At 36.7% G+C, this 16,713-nt stretch overlaps 1 protein-coding gene across 2 annotated transcripts in view; it reads left to right on the top strand.

Annotated features, from left to right (window-relative positions):
- Nucleotides 1-16,713, top strand: part of NCK2 (NCK adaptor protein 2) — an 83,017-nt gene that overhangs the window by 25,022 nt on the left and 41,282 nt on the right. Inside the window, exon 2 of one of the 2 annotated variants that reach the window (XM_021538106.4) lies at nt 6,153-6,224. The exons of the other annotated variant lie outside the window; for it this stretch is intronic. The gene's annotated coding sequence lies outside the window, so the exon portion shown is untranslated. The remainder of the gene's footprint in view (nt 1-6,152; nt 6,225-16,713) is intronic. 2 annotated transcript variants of the gene reach the window in all.

The following is a 16,713-nucleotide window of genomic DNA, read 5'->3' on the forward strand; positions in this document are numbered from 1 at the left end:
GATCTTTTCACGTATATTTGTAAGGGTTCTTGAAGTGGTTAGAGCTGTCCTAAGCATGAATCAAGACCTTTTGTTTCTTTTCCTGTGTGGGCTTTAGGGATATTTATCCATATCCTTACACAGCCAGCTTGTAAACCCTTAAAGAAAGAAAATAAGAAAAGTTGTGAGCTCTGTTTTCTTACTGCAGATAAAGAAAAAAAAATAGGGTATTGATATAAAATGGAGTTTAAATACTTCACTTTTTACTGATAGTTCTTGAATAGGAATGCTGAAAAAAACTGGAGCTATGATGGTGGCACAGCATCTTTATTGTGAGGTTCCTTTAGCTTACAGAGTGACTGGTCACAGCGTGCATTTATTTTGGTGCTTCATTTTTGGTTTGAACAACAGATGTGTGGGGTTATGGTCAATGGGGGTTTTGAGACTGCAATATTGCATGTCTTCTCAAAGAGTTTATAGCCTTCCTGTCAGGGGAAACTTTCTGGTCACTCATTCATTAATTTTTGACTGTGCTTTATGGGGTTTTTTTTTGTGTTTTTTTTTGGTTTTTTTTTTTTTCATGCAGGGGCTGCCACGGAAGTTTGCAGCTTGGCATAATCAAATATGAATTAGATCATTATCAGCAGATATCAAGATAGAAAATCCTGCTTAATCCAGGAATTTTAAAAATTGCATATTACAACAGGTTTAGGTAGTAATTTGTTATCAGTATTTGGATTTTTTAATAGCTCAGACTTTTGGGGGAAAGCTAGAGAATGTAAAAAGCATATGATTTCTCTTAAAATAATGTGAATTTGTACAATATATGTTGCAGAAGTCTCAGCAGATACATCCATTAACAGATGTAAGCCTCGTCATTTCTTTCTAGTTTAAAAAGATGCTGGTCATCCAAATGATTGGAAGATATGCATACAATAAATAGGAATCTTGCAATAGGAGTTAGGTTTTGAAAGAAAATATTTATTAATTTTAAGTATTGATATTATTTAAACTACCAACTACTTGTGCATCATGAGTAGATCAGGTGGTTGTACAAATATATATAAGAATTATTCTTATTTTTTGGCAACATGTGTGTACTCCAGAGAATATGCATTTTACTGCAGGAGTTAAATGAGAATGCGGGTCAGCACAGATTCTTTAATTTTGTGTGATTTAAGTGTGAGCCGTGCATGTTTTCTCTAACTGCATTTCTCTTCCTATTCCCCCCACCAAGGATATGTTTATTTAAAGAAGAAAGAGTTGTTTGAAGGGCCAGTGATATGTGTCTAACTGCTTCCTCTTCGATACAGACCACATGGCCAGAGGTGCACGACAGCTCTTGCATCCAGACAGGAGCACAGAGAACATGCACAACCTCCTGCCTGTGTGCTGTTCAGCAGAGACATTAATTTCTTGGGGTAACCTGTGCAACCTCTGGTGATGGCTCCAAATCTGGACTGCTTAAAAAGGGCAATTTAAACACAGAAATTTGTCTTTGCTTCAAGGGCTGGTCTCATTTTTATAGCTGGCATACAAGCTCAAGTCTTTTCCAGTGTTTCAAGTATCTCACAGTCTTTTCTGCACGCGAGGCAGTGAACCTATTCTTGTGCCTCATTTCACTTGCTTCCTCGCTGTTAGGTAACCACAATCTTAAGAGAAGAAAAGCTTAGTTGTATAGACTATGTAGTATGAAAGGATTTAAACTCTTTTATTTGTTTTTAAAATTTTCTACATGTTGTAATGCAGTGTTTTAATTTGCTGTCTTTTTGAAACCTTAAATATGATGTAAATCCACTTTTCCTTTTTCTTTTCTCCCTGTGCTTCATACTGACTCTGAAAGTGTATTGTTGGACTAGGAAGTTTAGTATATTAAGCATATACTAGAGCATTAAAAAACTTGTTTGGTTTATTTTCCCTTTAAGCAAATTCAGGCATTGGGCTTTTGAGTGCTTAGGCTGATCTGTCTGCTTCTCCATGGAACGGGATTGTGCTTGCCCAATTGTCTGCATACTTAAAATATTTTGAGCATAGCCTATTCTAATGTAACTTCTTTTGAAATATGTGCCTAATGGAGAAGTCTTAATGGAATACTTTAATAGCCCAAAGTGGTTACCTGCAATTGTTCCAGTGTATTTCAGTCAATTACAAAGGAAGGCAATATTTAATGTTGGAGTGAAGCTAGATGGTGTAATGAACTGGCAGATTGCCAACTTGATCTTCTCCACAGGAGAATTTGTATTAATGTGATGCTTTTCATTTGTTCTCCAGAAGGTCACCAGTAATATGTCAATTGGAGTTAAAATTCCCACACTGTGCAGTACAGGTTTATGGTCAGATCATTCTTGTGTATTAGCATATTAAGTATCAAAGAAATTATTTTAGCTATTTCATGTCAGAATTTAAATAGGAGGTGGTTGGGTATTGGGAAGAGAGCCTAAGAGAATTGTCATAGAAATCATTGCTGTAAGGCTGAATCTGGATTTTAGCCATGGAGATAAAGAAAATGGGGCACATTAGAGCTATTAGTGAAAGAAGAGGTGGTTAATAACTGTGGATATTACTTGTAATGTAGTCATTATAAGACCACCAATTTATTCTGTGAGGTAGTAACCTTTATAATAATCTTCTTATATTAGATGTTATTGGTATTTACTTTCTGGTGCTCATCTGCAAGCATAAAGTTCAAAATTTATTTCTGACTATTGACAGAGGCTTTTTACTATGGAACTTTTATAGTCCTTGTGTTTGGAAGACATTGATTTAGAAAGTAAATGAGTGACTGAAGTTATTGTTGAAGACTAGATAAATCTGTCTTTTTGCTTTGTATGTTTGTAATCCCATGTTCATCCAATTTCTGTACTCTGCTGTTCCTATTTTTTGTCACAGTCTTATTTTCTTTTGCTCTGGGCCTCAAGGGAAGTGTAAGGTATGAAGAGACTCATGAGTGGTAAGGAGCCATGGCACCTTATATGTGGCAGGGCTGACATTACTCCAGTATGATGCCTTGAGTGAGGTATGGCAAATGACACTGTGCTAAATGGTACAGAAGTGGTGGGCACTTGGGATACCTTGGAAGAGGACTACTCACCCCTGTGCCTCCATTTGCTTTGCTGGCTTCCTTGTTGACTTGATTTCCTGAGTTTTCCAATGTTGCTTCAATTTGTCTTTTGGGTGAACACTAAGTCCTGTGTGCTGCAAGGCTTTTGAAGGTGATTGAAAATAATTTTGGACTCTCAAAATTTGACAATTCATTCCCCAGGATGTCTGTGCTATCAAATATTTCTTTCTAGTCCTGGCTAGTAGGACACAGCAGGAGGACCAGAAAGCTCTGTGATGCAAGCTCTGCTTGGGGGCAGATAGTCCCAAACCCTAACTTCTGTTATAATTTTTTGACCCTTGAAAAAAAAGGTCCTGAATTTCTGTAACTTAAAATTGTTTCAAGGAACACATTCTAAAGGAGCATTTTAAATATAATTGAAATATTTGAGGTCTGGGTTTCCATCCTGAGTTTGTGTCACTTGGCAAATCAGTGTTTTGGGTGAAGCTTTGGATTGTGTGGGGGGTGTGATGGAAATCGGCTGCCCCTCTGGGGATGTGACTGTTGGTGTGACTCGTAGCAGAAAACTTCTCTGGCTCTTCCAAAGCAGAGTGAAGATTTTTATCGTGAGAAAAATAGAAAATGGGGTCACAGTGCAACAGGATTGAACCCAAGGAGAACAGAGACCAGTCTGCATCTTGTGCTTGTGTGTCTGTTAGGTTAACAGAATTTTATTTCAATCTAAGTGTTGTTAGGAATCATGGTCATCATTTTCCTTTGACTATTTGCACTATCACCATTAACATTTCAAACTACTTTCAGTGTGTGTTAATTGAGCTGCCAAAATCAAACCATTCTTGCTCTACAGAAGGAAGTTAACATTGTTATGTTAAGATAAACACGACTCATTCTTTTCTTATGCATTTAGATGAAATTTTGACTCACTTTTCCCAACTGTATTTCGTCTCTATTTGACTAATAAATACAGGGCTAGTTTTTCAGGTATTGATGATGAATAATGCTGTTTTCTAGCTCACTTTGAAACACGTGTTCTGTTTGGAAGTATGCATTTGTGAAGGTGGAAGCAATAATTGAGGGAGGTATTGTGCTTTTCTTTAAGGAAAACAAAAACACCCTAACAAAATCAGAGGCTGGTACAGCACTTCAGTGATAGATGGCAATGAGCAGTAGATGATTTGTGAGGTAGGACAAGCAAAGGTAGTACTATTGAGAAGATCTTGCACCAAAAAATGAGGAGATTTTTATTTTCTCTTTTTTTTACCTCTTAATATTAAAAATGCCCTTGTATTATTGACAGGAGAAAAACATATACTACAAAACATTCAGCCAGCAAGAAAATAGATCTGCTCTGCCTCAGGATTTTAATGTTGCTTCATTTATTAAAGCATTTCTCTCATTTATTTGTATCTGTACTACAATTTCAATAGAGCAGTTTTCAGTGGGAACACAGTTAAGGTCTGTAATTAGTTAGAAAAAATGATACAGCAAGATGTTGTTGCCTGTAGTCTGAGTCTGCAGAATACTGAAAACCAGGCGGGGCAGCAGCTATTCCAACCACCTCCTGGAAGAGGAGATGGGATTTATCACCCTCCAGTCCCATCTGTTTTCTACTGTCACTGGCAAATCCTCATTCAGGTGGTGAACTGGATCAGGGGCCTCTTCTGTTGGAATAACATTTTCTCATAATTTTCCATCCTCCATTATTCATTTTTTTTTTTTTAATCTTGTGTGTTTTTCAGGAGGGTTGGCAACAGTTTGTCTCCCCTTGCAGTTGCTGGGGACCAAAGGGTGGGCTTCCAGAGCTGAGGGTCAGGGAGTCTCCTGTTCTTTACCCCCTAACAATATGTTTAGGTTTAAATATTTGTCAGACTGTGACTTTAGTAGTTTGTTACTCCATCTTTTAATGACTGGGAGAGTAAATCTCACTTTGAAACATTTGTATAAGGTATTTATAATACCTTTGTTAATACTTTTTATTCTCCCCTCACTTCATTATCAGGCATGGGATCACTGGGTGACTTGCTCCTTTGAAGTTAATTTCTTCATAGGAGGCTTTTGTAGAGTCACAACTGCTTGGAATCTGTTCAGAAAAGACTTTGAACAGAAACATTTTTGCATGAGTGGCCTGGAGTTGCGTAGGAGTTTTAATTCATCGTCCTTATGAGGTAGAAGCTGCAGCACAAGAAGTTGCTGAGAATTTTTTGCTTCTTATTGAATTGGATCTTAATGGGTTGACAGACATCCTGTGTTGTTGTCAGATATCCTGTGAGTTAGAAGGGTCATTAAAAAACAGAAACAAGTGTTTAAATATTCTGACCTCTCTTCTGAACAGTTACTTTTGCGGCTAGAAATACTTAACAGCACAGTGTAGGCCAGGAGGGACCCATGGACAAGCCATGCACATTCTGTCAAGGCTGAGGTTGCACCTGAGTCTCAAGTTCAGTAGAATTTGAGACTCTCCCAGAAAGAAGGCAAGTCACAGGGGGTATGTGGCTGTGCTTGGCCACCCTTATGACTTCTTTACATCCAGCTAGAATTTCCCTGAATGTGGTTCTATGACCCTTTGACAAGCTTCAGAACTCTTGTTGGGTCACCATCTCTTGTGCCAGAAGTCTTCAAGCCACATGTGGTAGTAATCCAGTTGAATTAGACATCTGTATGTGTGTGAGGCCTTTCTAGATGGAAGTACTCCAGTGCCCCACGAAACTCTTGGCTATGCTTTTGTTGCTGAACCTCTTTTCCACATGTAGAGACACTTTCTTATAAAGTACAGTCAAGTTAAACTGAGTAATGCAAGAGTGAAGGAAACTGTAAATAATGGTGCTTTGTAAAATACAGTATTTCTAAAACTAGGCTGAATTTTTAATTCCATTTCTTGATTGATTTTTCTCTGTATTGTGAAGGCTTAACTTGTATGTGGTTTGGATTGTTTGGGGTTAAAATCACCTTGTATTAATTGAGAGAAATTAAATATGAAGATGGGGTCTGTTGGATCATTCTGCCTGTTCTTCAAGCATCTCATAGGAGGTTTTGACAGTCTGAAAGCTAAATTACCTATTTGGAAGTGTTCTAAGTTTAGTGCTAGAACTAAAATATATGTTTGTTATTTCAGGCGGTGGTGTATATAACTTTGTTGGAGAGTCCTGCCTTTCACTGCCTGGATCCTTTTAACAGTGTGTCAAAGGTGAGTGGTTCCAGTTCAGTCATTATTTTTGTAACTTAAGATAACAAGTGAACTGGATGTATTGCTTGTTTTTGGCTTTTATGTAATAGTAGTGTAGTTGTCTTTTTCTGTCAGTGATATGGGGCAAATCAGTTCTAGCTCTTACTTTCAGAAAAAAAAGAATCCAAGAAAAAGTGATAGGCCCAGACTATTAATTGAGAACTAGGTATTGCTTCCACTGTTTTATGACTGCTGTCTCTTGCTACCTGCTATTCTGACTTGAGACATTTTCCCCTGAAGATGCTGACTGAAAGCATGACATGTTGATGTGGGAAGTATGGAGGAGAAGCAGTCATCCATAAACCAGGGTGGGGCAGGCTTAGTTTTATTCTTTGGTTGAATTCTAAAAACTAAGGAATAGCTTTGAAAGTGTTGAAAGTATTGGGTGTAAAGAAGGTTTTTGTGTTTTCTGCGAGAGCAGAAGAGAATTGCATTCAATGTATAGAGAGCATCTTCCTAGGCTGACTCTGAAGGCCTGAAATAATCTAATGAGTCTGATGTTCCTGTAGAACATCTTTTTGTGGTAGAGTTTGGCTAGCTTTTTTCTTTTAATTTTAGTGACACCCTATTGTCACTTTCTAGTGGCTGTAGTTGGTCTCTGTGGCTTAGTAGGAATTTATTAACATTACTGCTGTACCAAAAAATAGAAGCAAAATGGCAGAACACTGAATAAGCATTCAGCATTGTAGTAGCACAGCATGGAATTTTGGCTTTATTCAGTGCTTTACCATGTGATTTTGTTTCTTCTTACTCAAATTCTTTGTTTAAAAATAATGTTGCCTTCTTCAGGGGGAAGTTGTGAAGTCAAATTATTGACATTTTGGAACCTTCAAATGGAAAGCAATAAATTAAGTTGTATGCCTTGATATTTGGTGTGAGTTCTATGAAATACTTAATTAATTGTTATGAGATGTTGAAATTAGATTTATTTATTCAATAAAATGAAGGTGAACCACTAGAATTAAAAATGAAATCCAGTCTTAACTATAATGTCTCTGTGGCTGCCACATGTCTCTATATGCTTTTGCAAATGATTGATTTTCCTTTAAACTGGAAAAGAAATTCTGAAGCAATACTGATATAGTGGGCTTTGCACTATATTTTCAAATTATCTGACATATGTCTTTAAATATTCTGACAAAAATTTGTAACCCTGGCCTTTCTAACAGATCAGTGTAACCTTGAACACTTAGCTGTTTAAAGACTGATAGTAAGAAACTTTTTGTATTAGTTTTATGTAATATTTTTTCAATTATGTATAAGTAGCAAAATCAAAATATTCTTGAAAAAGCTGTAAATGTGAAAATAAAATAAATACACAATCATAAAGCAAATGATTCATTAAGCTGTTGACTTAGTAATTGTAAAATTATTTTTTTGCAATAATTTCTTCTCAAAATTAAGCTGGTATTTTATTGACTGTGGGCTAAATTATTTATTTCAAATATGTAATATAAAACACATTAGAGCTTTATCTTTGGAATCTCTTTCTTGTCCTTTTTTATAATAGTTTTAAGTTAAATACTTAAAACTATGTGAAAAGATTTTTTAAATAGTCCACTGCTCACTTAAAGGAAATAGGTGTCTAAAGTCTTGGTTATGTACTTAGTCATCTTTATTTCTTGAGCTAGTTGCTGTGATATATGGCATATTGAGCAATTTTTCTTTTACTCTTTTATCCAATAATGTGAAGAGAACTGAACATGCCCAAATTGGAGTTCTTTATATCAGGTGAAGGTTTTATGTATTTTGTCAAGAGGCAGTAAATAGATAACAGCTCACTGAAAGAAGTTGAGGAAGAACTACCTGGACATGTCATTTGGTGGGGTGTGTAAGGAGTATCTCTCTTTTTGTATCCTTTTTTCCTCCTTTTTTATTGAAGAATGAGTATCAGGATATTTTCTGTGTATAATTGGACCACACTCAATTTCAGTAACAAAATTCAATCTAACTTTATTAATATTTTGTGCCTTTTTCTTTACTTTGTGTGTTTGTTTCTGATGGACTATGGTAAATATATGGATCTGGAAAAACTGGAGCATTCTCATGCTGTTCCCAAAGGGAAATGAATGCATATGTGTAAGTTCAGTAAAGCCTACATTTGTAATACTTTGTTGAACCAGGACATAGTAAACCTTTTGACCTTTGAAAAGGAAATTAAATTGGCAACAAAGTAAATTTTCAGAAATTACACTCCAAGTCCTTAAACTTCACTAAACTGCAGGCAATCATGTATCCTTAAAGGATTTTGTGGTTATCAGGGTTTGCCAGGCCTTCTTTTATGTAGCTGGGCAAACTGACTTTTTCCGTTGTTTCCTTTCCTCTCCCTCTCCTCTAACATCATATTTTATATAGTGGTATTCTGTACTTTTCAACTGTTCCCTCATTCACTTGCAGTAATTGAATCAAAACCGAGATCTCATGCTGTATTTTAACAACAAAATATTTTGACAAGTGATTGCAGTATTGATGTGTGCATTGAGCATTTTGTATTTTAGATTTAAATATTTTGGGAAATGTTCTGTGATTTTTTGATACTTGATACACTTGTGTGGAATGATTTGTTCTTTAGGGCTACCTCTGTACACAGGAAGGAGATTGTTAGATGAGATCAGAAGCAAACCAGTACGAGCAAAGTTATCAATGTCTTCATACTCAGCAGATTTGTCAAAGGCTGCAGTACCACAGCATGGAACAGAAATCTTTATCTGAAAATATTCTCGGAGCAGCCATGATAGAGATGAGCTCCTCACATTTTGAGACTGGGGACCTGCACACAGCTTCTGACCAACTGATCCTCCTCCTGTGTTCAAGAGCAAAAAGCACCACAGACATTTCAACTTGCTGGAACTGTTTGTGATACTGTATCAGAATATTTATTGGTATTTTTCTGTGATTCAGCATGTTTGTAGTTGTTGATTTTTGGGTATCTTTTAACCCAAGGTAAATGATACCGGTTCTCAGTGTTTCATATGAGTTAGTTGTGGGAAACTTTGTTTCTGACAGTTAAGTAGAGAATGAAAGGTATGTGCTGAGTGGATGTCTGGATTCCTTTCTCTTTAAAAAATATTACTGTAATTGGACCAATTATCAAAGGTGCCCAAAGTGATTATAAGACTTTGAATGCAACTTCAGTGTTAGTTAAATATATTTACAGACATTTAGTATAATGAATGAATTTATAGAATACTGCCTGTTATGTTATGGTAGTGGCGTAGTACTTTATAACCTATAATTGAGGACAGTGGGGAAGACCACTTTAAGCTCACTCTTACATTTCCCTTACCACAGATATGCACCTTGAATAAATTGATCTTCCCTAAATTACATTACTTTAGTATTTCTTTTTTAGATTTTTTCCTGCATTTTTTCTGTTTCTCTTTGTAGTAATTGTAGCTCTTTGCTTGAACTATAGGAATGTTTTAATAATATAATATTAATAATAATATGAAAGTTAAGAATCAGTTTTCTAATTTTTTCCAGTTTTGGTAGTTTCAGGTGCAACTCATGTGTGAGTTATCAGCAGTACCTGTTACAGCTCACAAATGTCCTTTGCAGTGTGCTTTAATTGCAGTCCATATGGATTCTTCATCAGAGAACACTGTACAGATTTCATCAATGCAGGAAAATTAATTTCAGTAAAAATATAACAATGACCACATTTCTTTCATGATGGAAGTAGTTTTGGCATATGAGAGCCAATGTGGAATTTTGTCTTATCATCCACTTTGTCAATTTTTCTGAGCCAAATAGTTTGGTGTATTATCTGAATGTTGAAGTTGGTGAATTTCACAGAAGGGAGGAATATTTAAAAGTTAGTGTGGTATATTTCTTGTGGAATTCCATTTCTAATAATTTGGCTAATTAATCTTGGATTACAATTACTGTTTGCACTATAGTAACAAAGCTTCAATTGTACTAAGCAGAGAGAACTGAGAAAATGAGCTTGTCCTGTTGTTTATTTTTTAAGCCAGTAGTAATGCAAAGCACAAAATACCATGTGTACAGATGCAAACCTTTTACACTTTTTTTTTCTTTTCCCTGATTTTAAGTTTAAGAGCCTTATTTTAAGACATCATGGGTTCCTTGCCATCTTGTGGATTGAAGCCCCACTTTCCTTTGTACTTTCTTTTTGCATCCTTTTGTTTCAGGGATTTCCTGCAGCTCTCATCCCTCCTTATTTTGGAGGCTGTTGTTTGTGTCAGCTGCTCTTAGTTGTTCCTGGCAGTAGAGCCTTGGTGTAGCCTATTTTGTACCTGCTCCATCCTCTCTTTTATCCCCCCCACCTTTTAAATGATCCTTCTCCTGATTTTTGATTCAGCAGCTTTATGTGTAATCCTTCCAGGTACTGTTGTTGCCACTTAGACTGTTTTTTTCCTCACTGGTTTGGGTCCTTGGATTTTTGTAGAACACCTTTTCCTTATGACTGCTTGTTCCACTTTTTCCTACTAATATTTAAAATTTACTGATAGCCATATTTTTTTTTTTTAATATTCAATATCATCAGACGTGTTCATGTATATGAGCTAGAAATATGCTTTATGCAAGCAGCTACAGTGGGTGATGTCAGAGAGATATTTCTCTGAAGCAGCAGGTTGTTGGGGGATCCAAATTTTCCCAAGAGGCTGATTTTATATTCTCTATTTTGTATTCTCTATCTTGCACCAAAATCCATAGCTCTTAGCACATTCTCTGATAAGCTCAGTTGTCTCATACCATTAATTCTCAGGTTATCACATACCAGCCCCAAAAATGTTGTTGAATGAGGGTTAGATTGCTCTTTATATTTGATCTCTGAATTTGTTTTTCAAGATTAAACAGTCAGAGTATTAATTTTCCTTGCTTAGTCCTCCCTGAAGATTACTGAATGGTATTTTCTGCCAGCCTTAGATTTGCATAGGATCTGCAAATGTCTGTTCCATTATTGCTGGAGAGAGGGCTGGTTTATAATGGTAAAGGTAACGTGGATGTAAGGTAACGTGAAACATTTATCTCAAAATGAAAGGATGTTGACATCCATGAGTTTACTTGAATGTTTGCACTAGAACTACAAAATGTGTGTGTATTTATGTTTATAAAATTGGTTTTGAAACTACCTTGTAAGCAAGGTAGTTTCTATGGAGCACAATTGTGCTCCACAGAATTTGAATTTACTGTCAATGGAATGATGGAAGCTAGCATTCTCAGCTACTGACCTGCACTTCAGGCACTCTTTGGATGCATGGCTGCTGTACCTTTCTGACTGAAGTGAATTTCTGCAACTTCAGGAAGTCTTGAGCTGTGAGCTGTAAGTCTTCTTCCATGTGACTGCTCACACATTATTATGTGGCCAAAATGGGGATGTCCCATTTGTGTGCTGGGCTTATGTCCATTGTGTGAAGAGCAGCTGCTGCTTTGTATTCTTCAGGAGAAAAGTGGTGGCAGAGAGATCAGAAGCCTGCTGGTTGTTGCAACCTGCTTCCTGCCTGTGGTTTAGGAAGAGGGGAGAAAAGTGACAGCACAAAGTAGGTCACCGGTCAGCTAAAGATTCTGGCCTTTAGGAGGCTGGCTGGGCATTTTGGCATTTCCACATTGTGAGTCATTACCCTAACTAATCCTGAAAAAAATCCTGAAAATAAGAGAAAACTGAGGGCAATATTTAATGAAATTACATAGTGCTGCTTAGCTTTACAGACTATAGCTTGATTTCAGGGTGGAGTTTTTTGACTCATAACAGTTCAGACCAAGACCTGTTCCTCAGAGTTTATTTTGCAAGAAGCTAAAGAACAAATAAAGTAAAAATGCTTGAAACAGAGATTCTGTGAAGGGATGTCTCTATAAGTTCTCCTTGGGGTCCTGAGAAGGAGGGCATGAGTGTATCTTCCTACTTGTCCCTATTCCCTTTTTTCTCTATTTTCTCTAGATTCTATTTTATTCTGTTACCTTGAGGTGATTTGCAAAATTTTGCATGCTGGCTCCTATTTCTGTTTAGTCATGTAACTTGCTGCTTTTTTAATACACTGCACTACAGCTTCCAGGATTTGTATGTCGGTTTTCATCAGAACACCTTTCATGGAGGCTTGGTCCAGATTTGGTAACACTGTTGTCTTGCTTGAGTAAGGTCTGAGTTAGATAATGAAGAAATTGTCTACTTCTGTTGTAACATTACTTTTAACAGGGCTGTGGTGTGTCGCTTTTGGATTTTGACTAGAAGTAATGCTTAGTACTTGACAGCGTCTTGTAGTACCGTAGTATTTTGTATGGCTTCCAGCTGAACTGGTATTTGAGAGCAATTGCATAGTCATTTTTATTGAAAATCAGTAGCAGGATAAATTTTGAAATTTGTATTAATCTAGAAGGAACAAGAACACTGTGGTTAAAGGTCCACATTTCAGACCTGTGTTTTTGAACCTGTTTACCTTTATTTAATCTTTGCTCTTGTACAGATTTTAATCTCTGTTCATGTTTGGAAATTATTTGGCTGCTATTTTTTCCCTTTCATTTTTGTTGATGCATTTTATTGTTATCTGGTGAGAGTAAGGAATAAAATGTGTCCGTGAGTGTGTGAGGGTAGAATGTCTCATCAGTGCAAGAATACGTAACATTTCTGAAAAAAAAAAGGAATGTGATATAGCAGCCAAAACCGAATGTTTAATTTTGAACTAAGTTATTGCAGGGAGGTTTTATTAAGGAAAAGAAAACTTTGGAGAAATTTGACAGAAGATAAAAATAATAGGAGGAGATTTAAATGCATTTGGAAGTACTCCATTTTGTTCAAGCACTGAAAGTGAGAGTAGGAATGAAGGAGGATGAGCGTCCAGCATCACGAGGCAATGTTGGTCTCTCTTGAATGTATATTTTCCTTTTAGAAATGTAGACTTTTGTAATTGCTTATTTTTGGTTTTGAGTAACTGTTTCTGTGGAAAAAGACAGATATTCCTATTCCAGTGAAAATTTACTTTCAGAAGCTTATCCTTTTGAGCAGCACATCTGGTGCAGTAGAAAATTGTGTTGGGATAATAGCAGTGGAACAACTTTTGAGATTGTCTGTGTAAGCCGTCTTAGAGCAGCTGGCACCTGAACTGCAACATAAGAGCTCAGAATAAGGAGCATTTTCCTAACATACTTACAGAAACGTGTTCTCTGGAGCACTCCTGGGGTTTTAGAAGGAGGGTTTTAGAAAATCCCCTTTCATCCTTTTCATCTTCTGTGAGAGGTGCTTCTCTCTTGGCTTTGTGTCCCTCTCCATCAGCTGAGGAATTAGCAATTGCTAGCTGCTGTAATTGTGTAGCAAAGCACTCACAAGTACAATTTTTTGGAAGAGGTCCTCATTTATACTGGCGGAAGACATGTAAGAAATAATTGGATTGAAATGAATGAATGCTACCAACAATCCAGACCAAAAATGTGGTCTTGGTATTAAATTTAAAGCATTCTTTTAAAGTTATAGGACAAGTAATTTTGAAACCTTTGTTTAGGAAAGTTTGAGGGATAGTGTTTCCTCTGCATTTTGTTTTGGGAGTAGTAAGAGAGGATTCCTTGTATTGACTCTGAAGTGCTGTTAGATGGAAGAATAAGTAATTTTAAGGGGAGACTGGGATTGCCATTTCTTGCCTAGGCTTATACTTTCTTGGTTAGCACAGCAGTCAGCATGAGTGACAAAAGACTTGTGAAGCTGCAGCATTCACTCGCATCTCATAAAAGAGCCAAGAGTGTTTCTTTATTTAAATTGTTCTTTCACTGGGTGCATGTCCTATCAGGAAATTAAAAGCATAGCTTTCTGAGTTACTATCTCGTGTTCCAGTCATTTTCAGGAAGATGTACAGATTTATACAGGAATAAATTTAATACTATTAGCTGTCTCTTAATGAAATCTAACACTGCATCTTTCAAGCTGCCTCTTTGGTTACATGCATAAGCACAGAATCAAGAATGGTATCTTATGTCCAGTGATTATTTTTACTTGTAGACCCTGCTTCTAGAAAGTAGATTTTTGTCTGAGAAACTTTCCTAGATATGAGAAATAGGTTTTCATTAACCACAATTCAGCTTTGGAACTTTGCCTTGAGATTTAAATGGGGGAGTATCTTTGGTTTTTTCCCCAGTGCTACATGCACCCTTTCACATTGAATAAAAATTTTGGTCCAGGTAACTAAGAATTTATTCAGCATTCAAAATGACAATAAACTGCAAAGTTTACAGGAACAGAGTCTGAACAGGACCTTTAAATTAATTAGTACTCTGTGGACTAGAACATTTAAAATTATTATAACCATTAAAATTGTTTTCTAATTTTCCTGCTGTTATGAGATAAGTTGATGGGGCAAATTTTGGAAAAGCAAGTGATAAATTGCTTAAGACTATAGAGTGAATGGGTAGCTGTTTCTGTGGAAGCAGTTGTAATGGGCCAGTATATATATATTGGCAAATATATTTTTTTTTCCCTTAAAAACTTTGGAAATAAATGGGTTTTTGAACTGAGCAAACATCTCTTCCTCTTTCTAGTTAAAAAGTGAATATATGATTTTTCCATTGAGGAACAGAAGGTCAGCAGTTCAGTTTTATTTTCAGCATTTTATAGACAGTTTAAAGTGAAATCCCTTGAAAAGTAGGTAGCGGTGTTTCAAGGGATTAGCAGTAAAACATAGCAATCCACAGTGATTCTGAGCTTTGTCCTTCTGTGTGAGATCAAGGTTAAACTTATGTCTGAGGACTGTTCTTTGTTTATATAATACATAAATGTACTAATACTTCCAGTGAAGTGTAACTCCTGCAGGCCATTGAATGTTTGAGCTATGGGAGAAGAAGCAGCAGTGGAAGCAAATCTTTCAAACAGTTTATTATTTGGAATCTTGAAAGAAATTCAATGATGTCTCCTTTAGGAAATCTCATGGTGTTCACCGTGTCCTGAGTGGCTGGCTTGGTTTCATATCGAGAAGGAAGGTTTACTGATAGTAAGGATGAAAGTCTATGAACAATTTTGGCAGAAGTATTCTGGTATAGGAGAAATCAAGTTCCCTTAGCACGATGCTCACACATAACCCATTTCAGTAAAGTAGTCCAGGTCTTACTAAATGTTTAGTGGCACAAGCTTTCTTTCCCAAGTGGAGACAGGATTTAGAGTCAAAATGCATAATGCAATTGCAGCTAAACATTTCTTCTTTCACAGAGCATGGATCACCACTCTGTCTTATAGCTCTGTCATATTGCTAAGTTTACCTAAATGTTCTCTCAGTAGAGCGTCTGTTTTTTTTTTCCCTGACCTTGTGTTCTTGGCTCCCTCCTATGCTGTTTTTGTAAAGAGCCGTGGAGAGGTTAAGTGTGAAATGGTTTGTAATTTTGTCTTATGTAGACACCTAAGGTATGTTTTATTCTTCCTGGACTTTCCATTCTCTTTTATCTTGTTTGCTTTTTGTTTCATGTGTTTCTGAATAGAGAGGTAAACTTAAATGCTGTCTGCTGGGAAAAGTGGAGAGAGAGCCATCCAGAGCAACAGTAACAAACATTAAGCTTATCTGTGTCTCTGACTTTGTAGAAACACCAGAACACCCATAAACCAATGCAGAGATACCGTCACTAATCATTGCTGCTGTTTTAGAGGTGAGATGAGGTCTCCTTTCCAAAAGTTTTCTTTAGGGCTGCAGAGTTTATTAACTGCATCATTTTTTAAACTGCTTTTAAAATAATTCAGGAAAAGGTAAGCCAATGATCTTTTCTCGCCCTCTTGCTATATCTAAATGTGAGGCAGTTTGAGATTCTGTTGTGTTTACTCTGCAGCCAAGAAAAATGGGCCAAAAAAGCTGCCACCTTTCTGTTTGTCTCATGCTGTTTGTAGTCAAAAGGTCTGAAGATATTCTTTCTGCACATTCTGGGTATTCCCACTGCTGTCTAGAATGTACCATTGCTCTTGGTTGCCTTCAAAATAAAACAAGAAGACTTTTTGCACTAATAGTGGAAAAAGTCACCACAGGTTGTGTCGTTCACAGTCGCTGCATCTGCATTAAGCTGCTGATGGAGGCAGAAAAAACCTTGCAGCTGCTGCATGTACTTGCCTGAGCCCTGCCTGCTGCTGGGGATTGCAGCAGCAGGTGCAGGAAAGAGGTTGAGGGCAGATGGCAGAAGCACAGGGAGGGTAAAGGCTGGAGGAAGGGCTGGCCAAGAAGAGGGATGTTAACCAACTGTCTGTTGTTAGAGTTGTTTTATAATCAGTCCTTTTTTGTTTTTTTCTTCTCATCTTTCAACAAATTAAAATGAGCAAAGGTGACAGTTTGACATTCCCTGTGTTTTCTGGTAAATGTATGATAAAAGGGCATGGAAAGATATATAGCCTTCAAGATACAGGGAAATACCTTCTTCCAAAAATATGGTCTGAGATGAAACAGTAAAAATCATCTAACTGCAAAAATCCTCTTAGTGTTGTTTTTTGCTTGGTCTCTAGAAGGTTGCCAGTACTGTCTGTTAATCTTTGCCC

This window comes from Lonchura striata, chromosome 1 (genome assembly GCF_050655825.1).
Source record: "Lonchura striata isolate lonStrDom1 chromosome 1, ASM5065582v1, whole genome shotgun sequence".
NCBI classification, from domain to species: domain Eukaryota; kingdom Metazoa; phylum Chordata; class Aves; order Passeriformes; family Estrildidae; genus Lonchura; species Lonchura striata.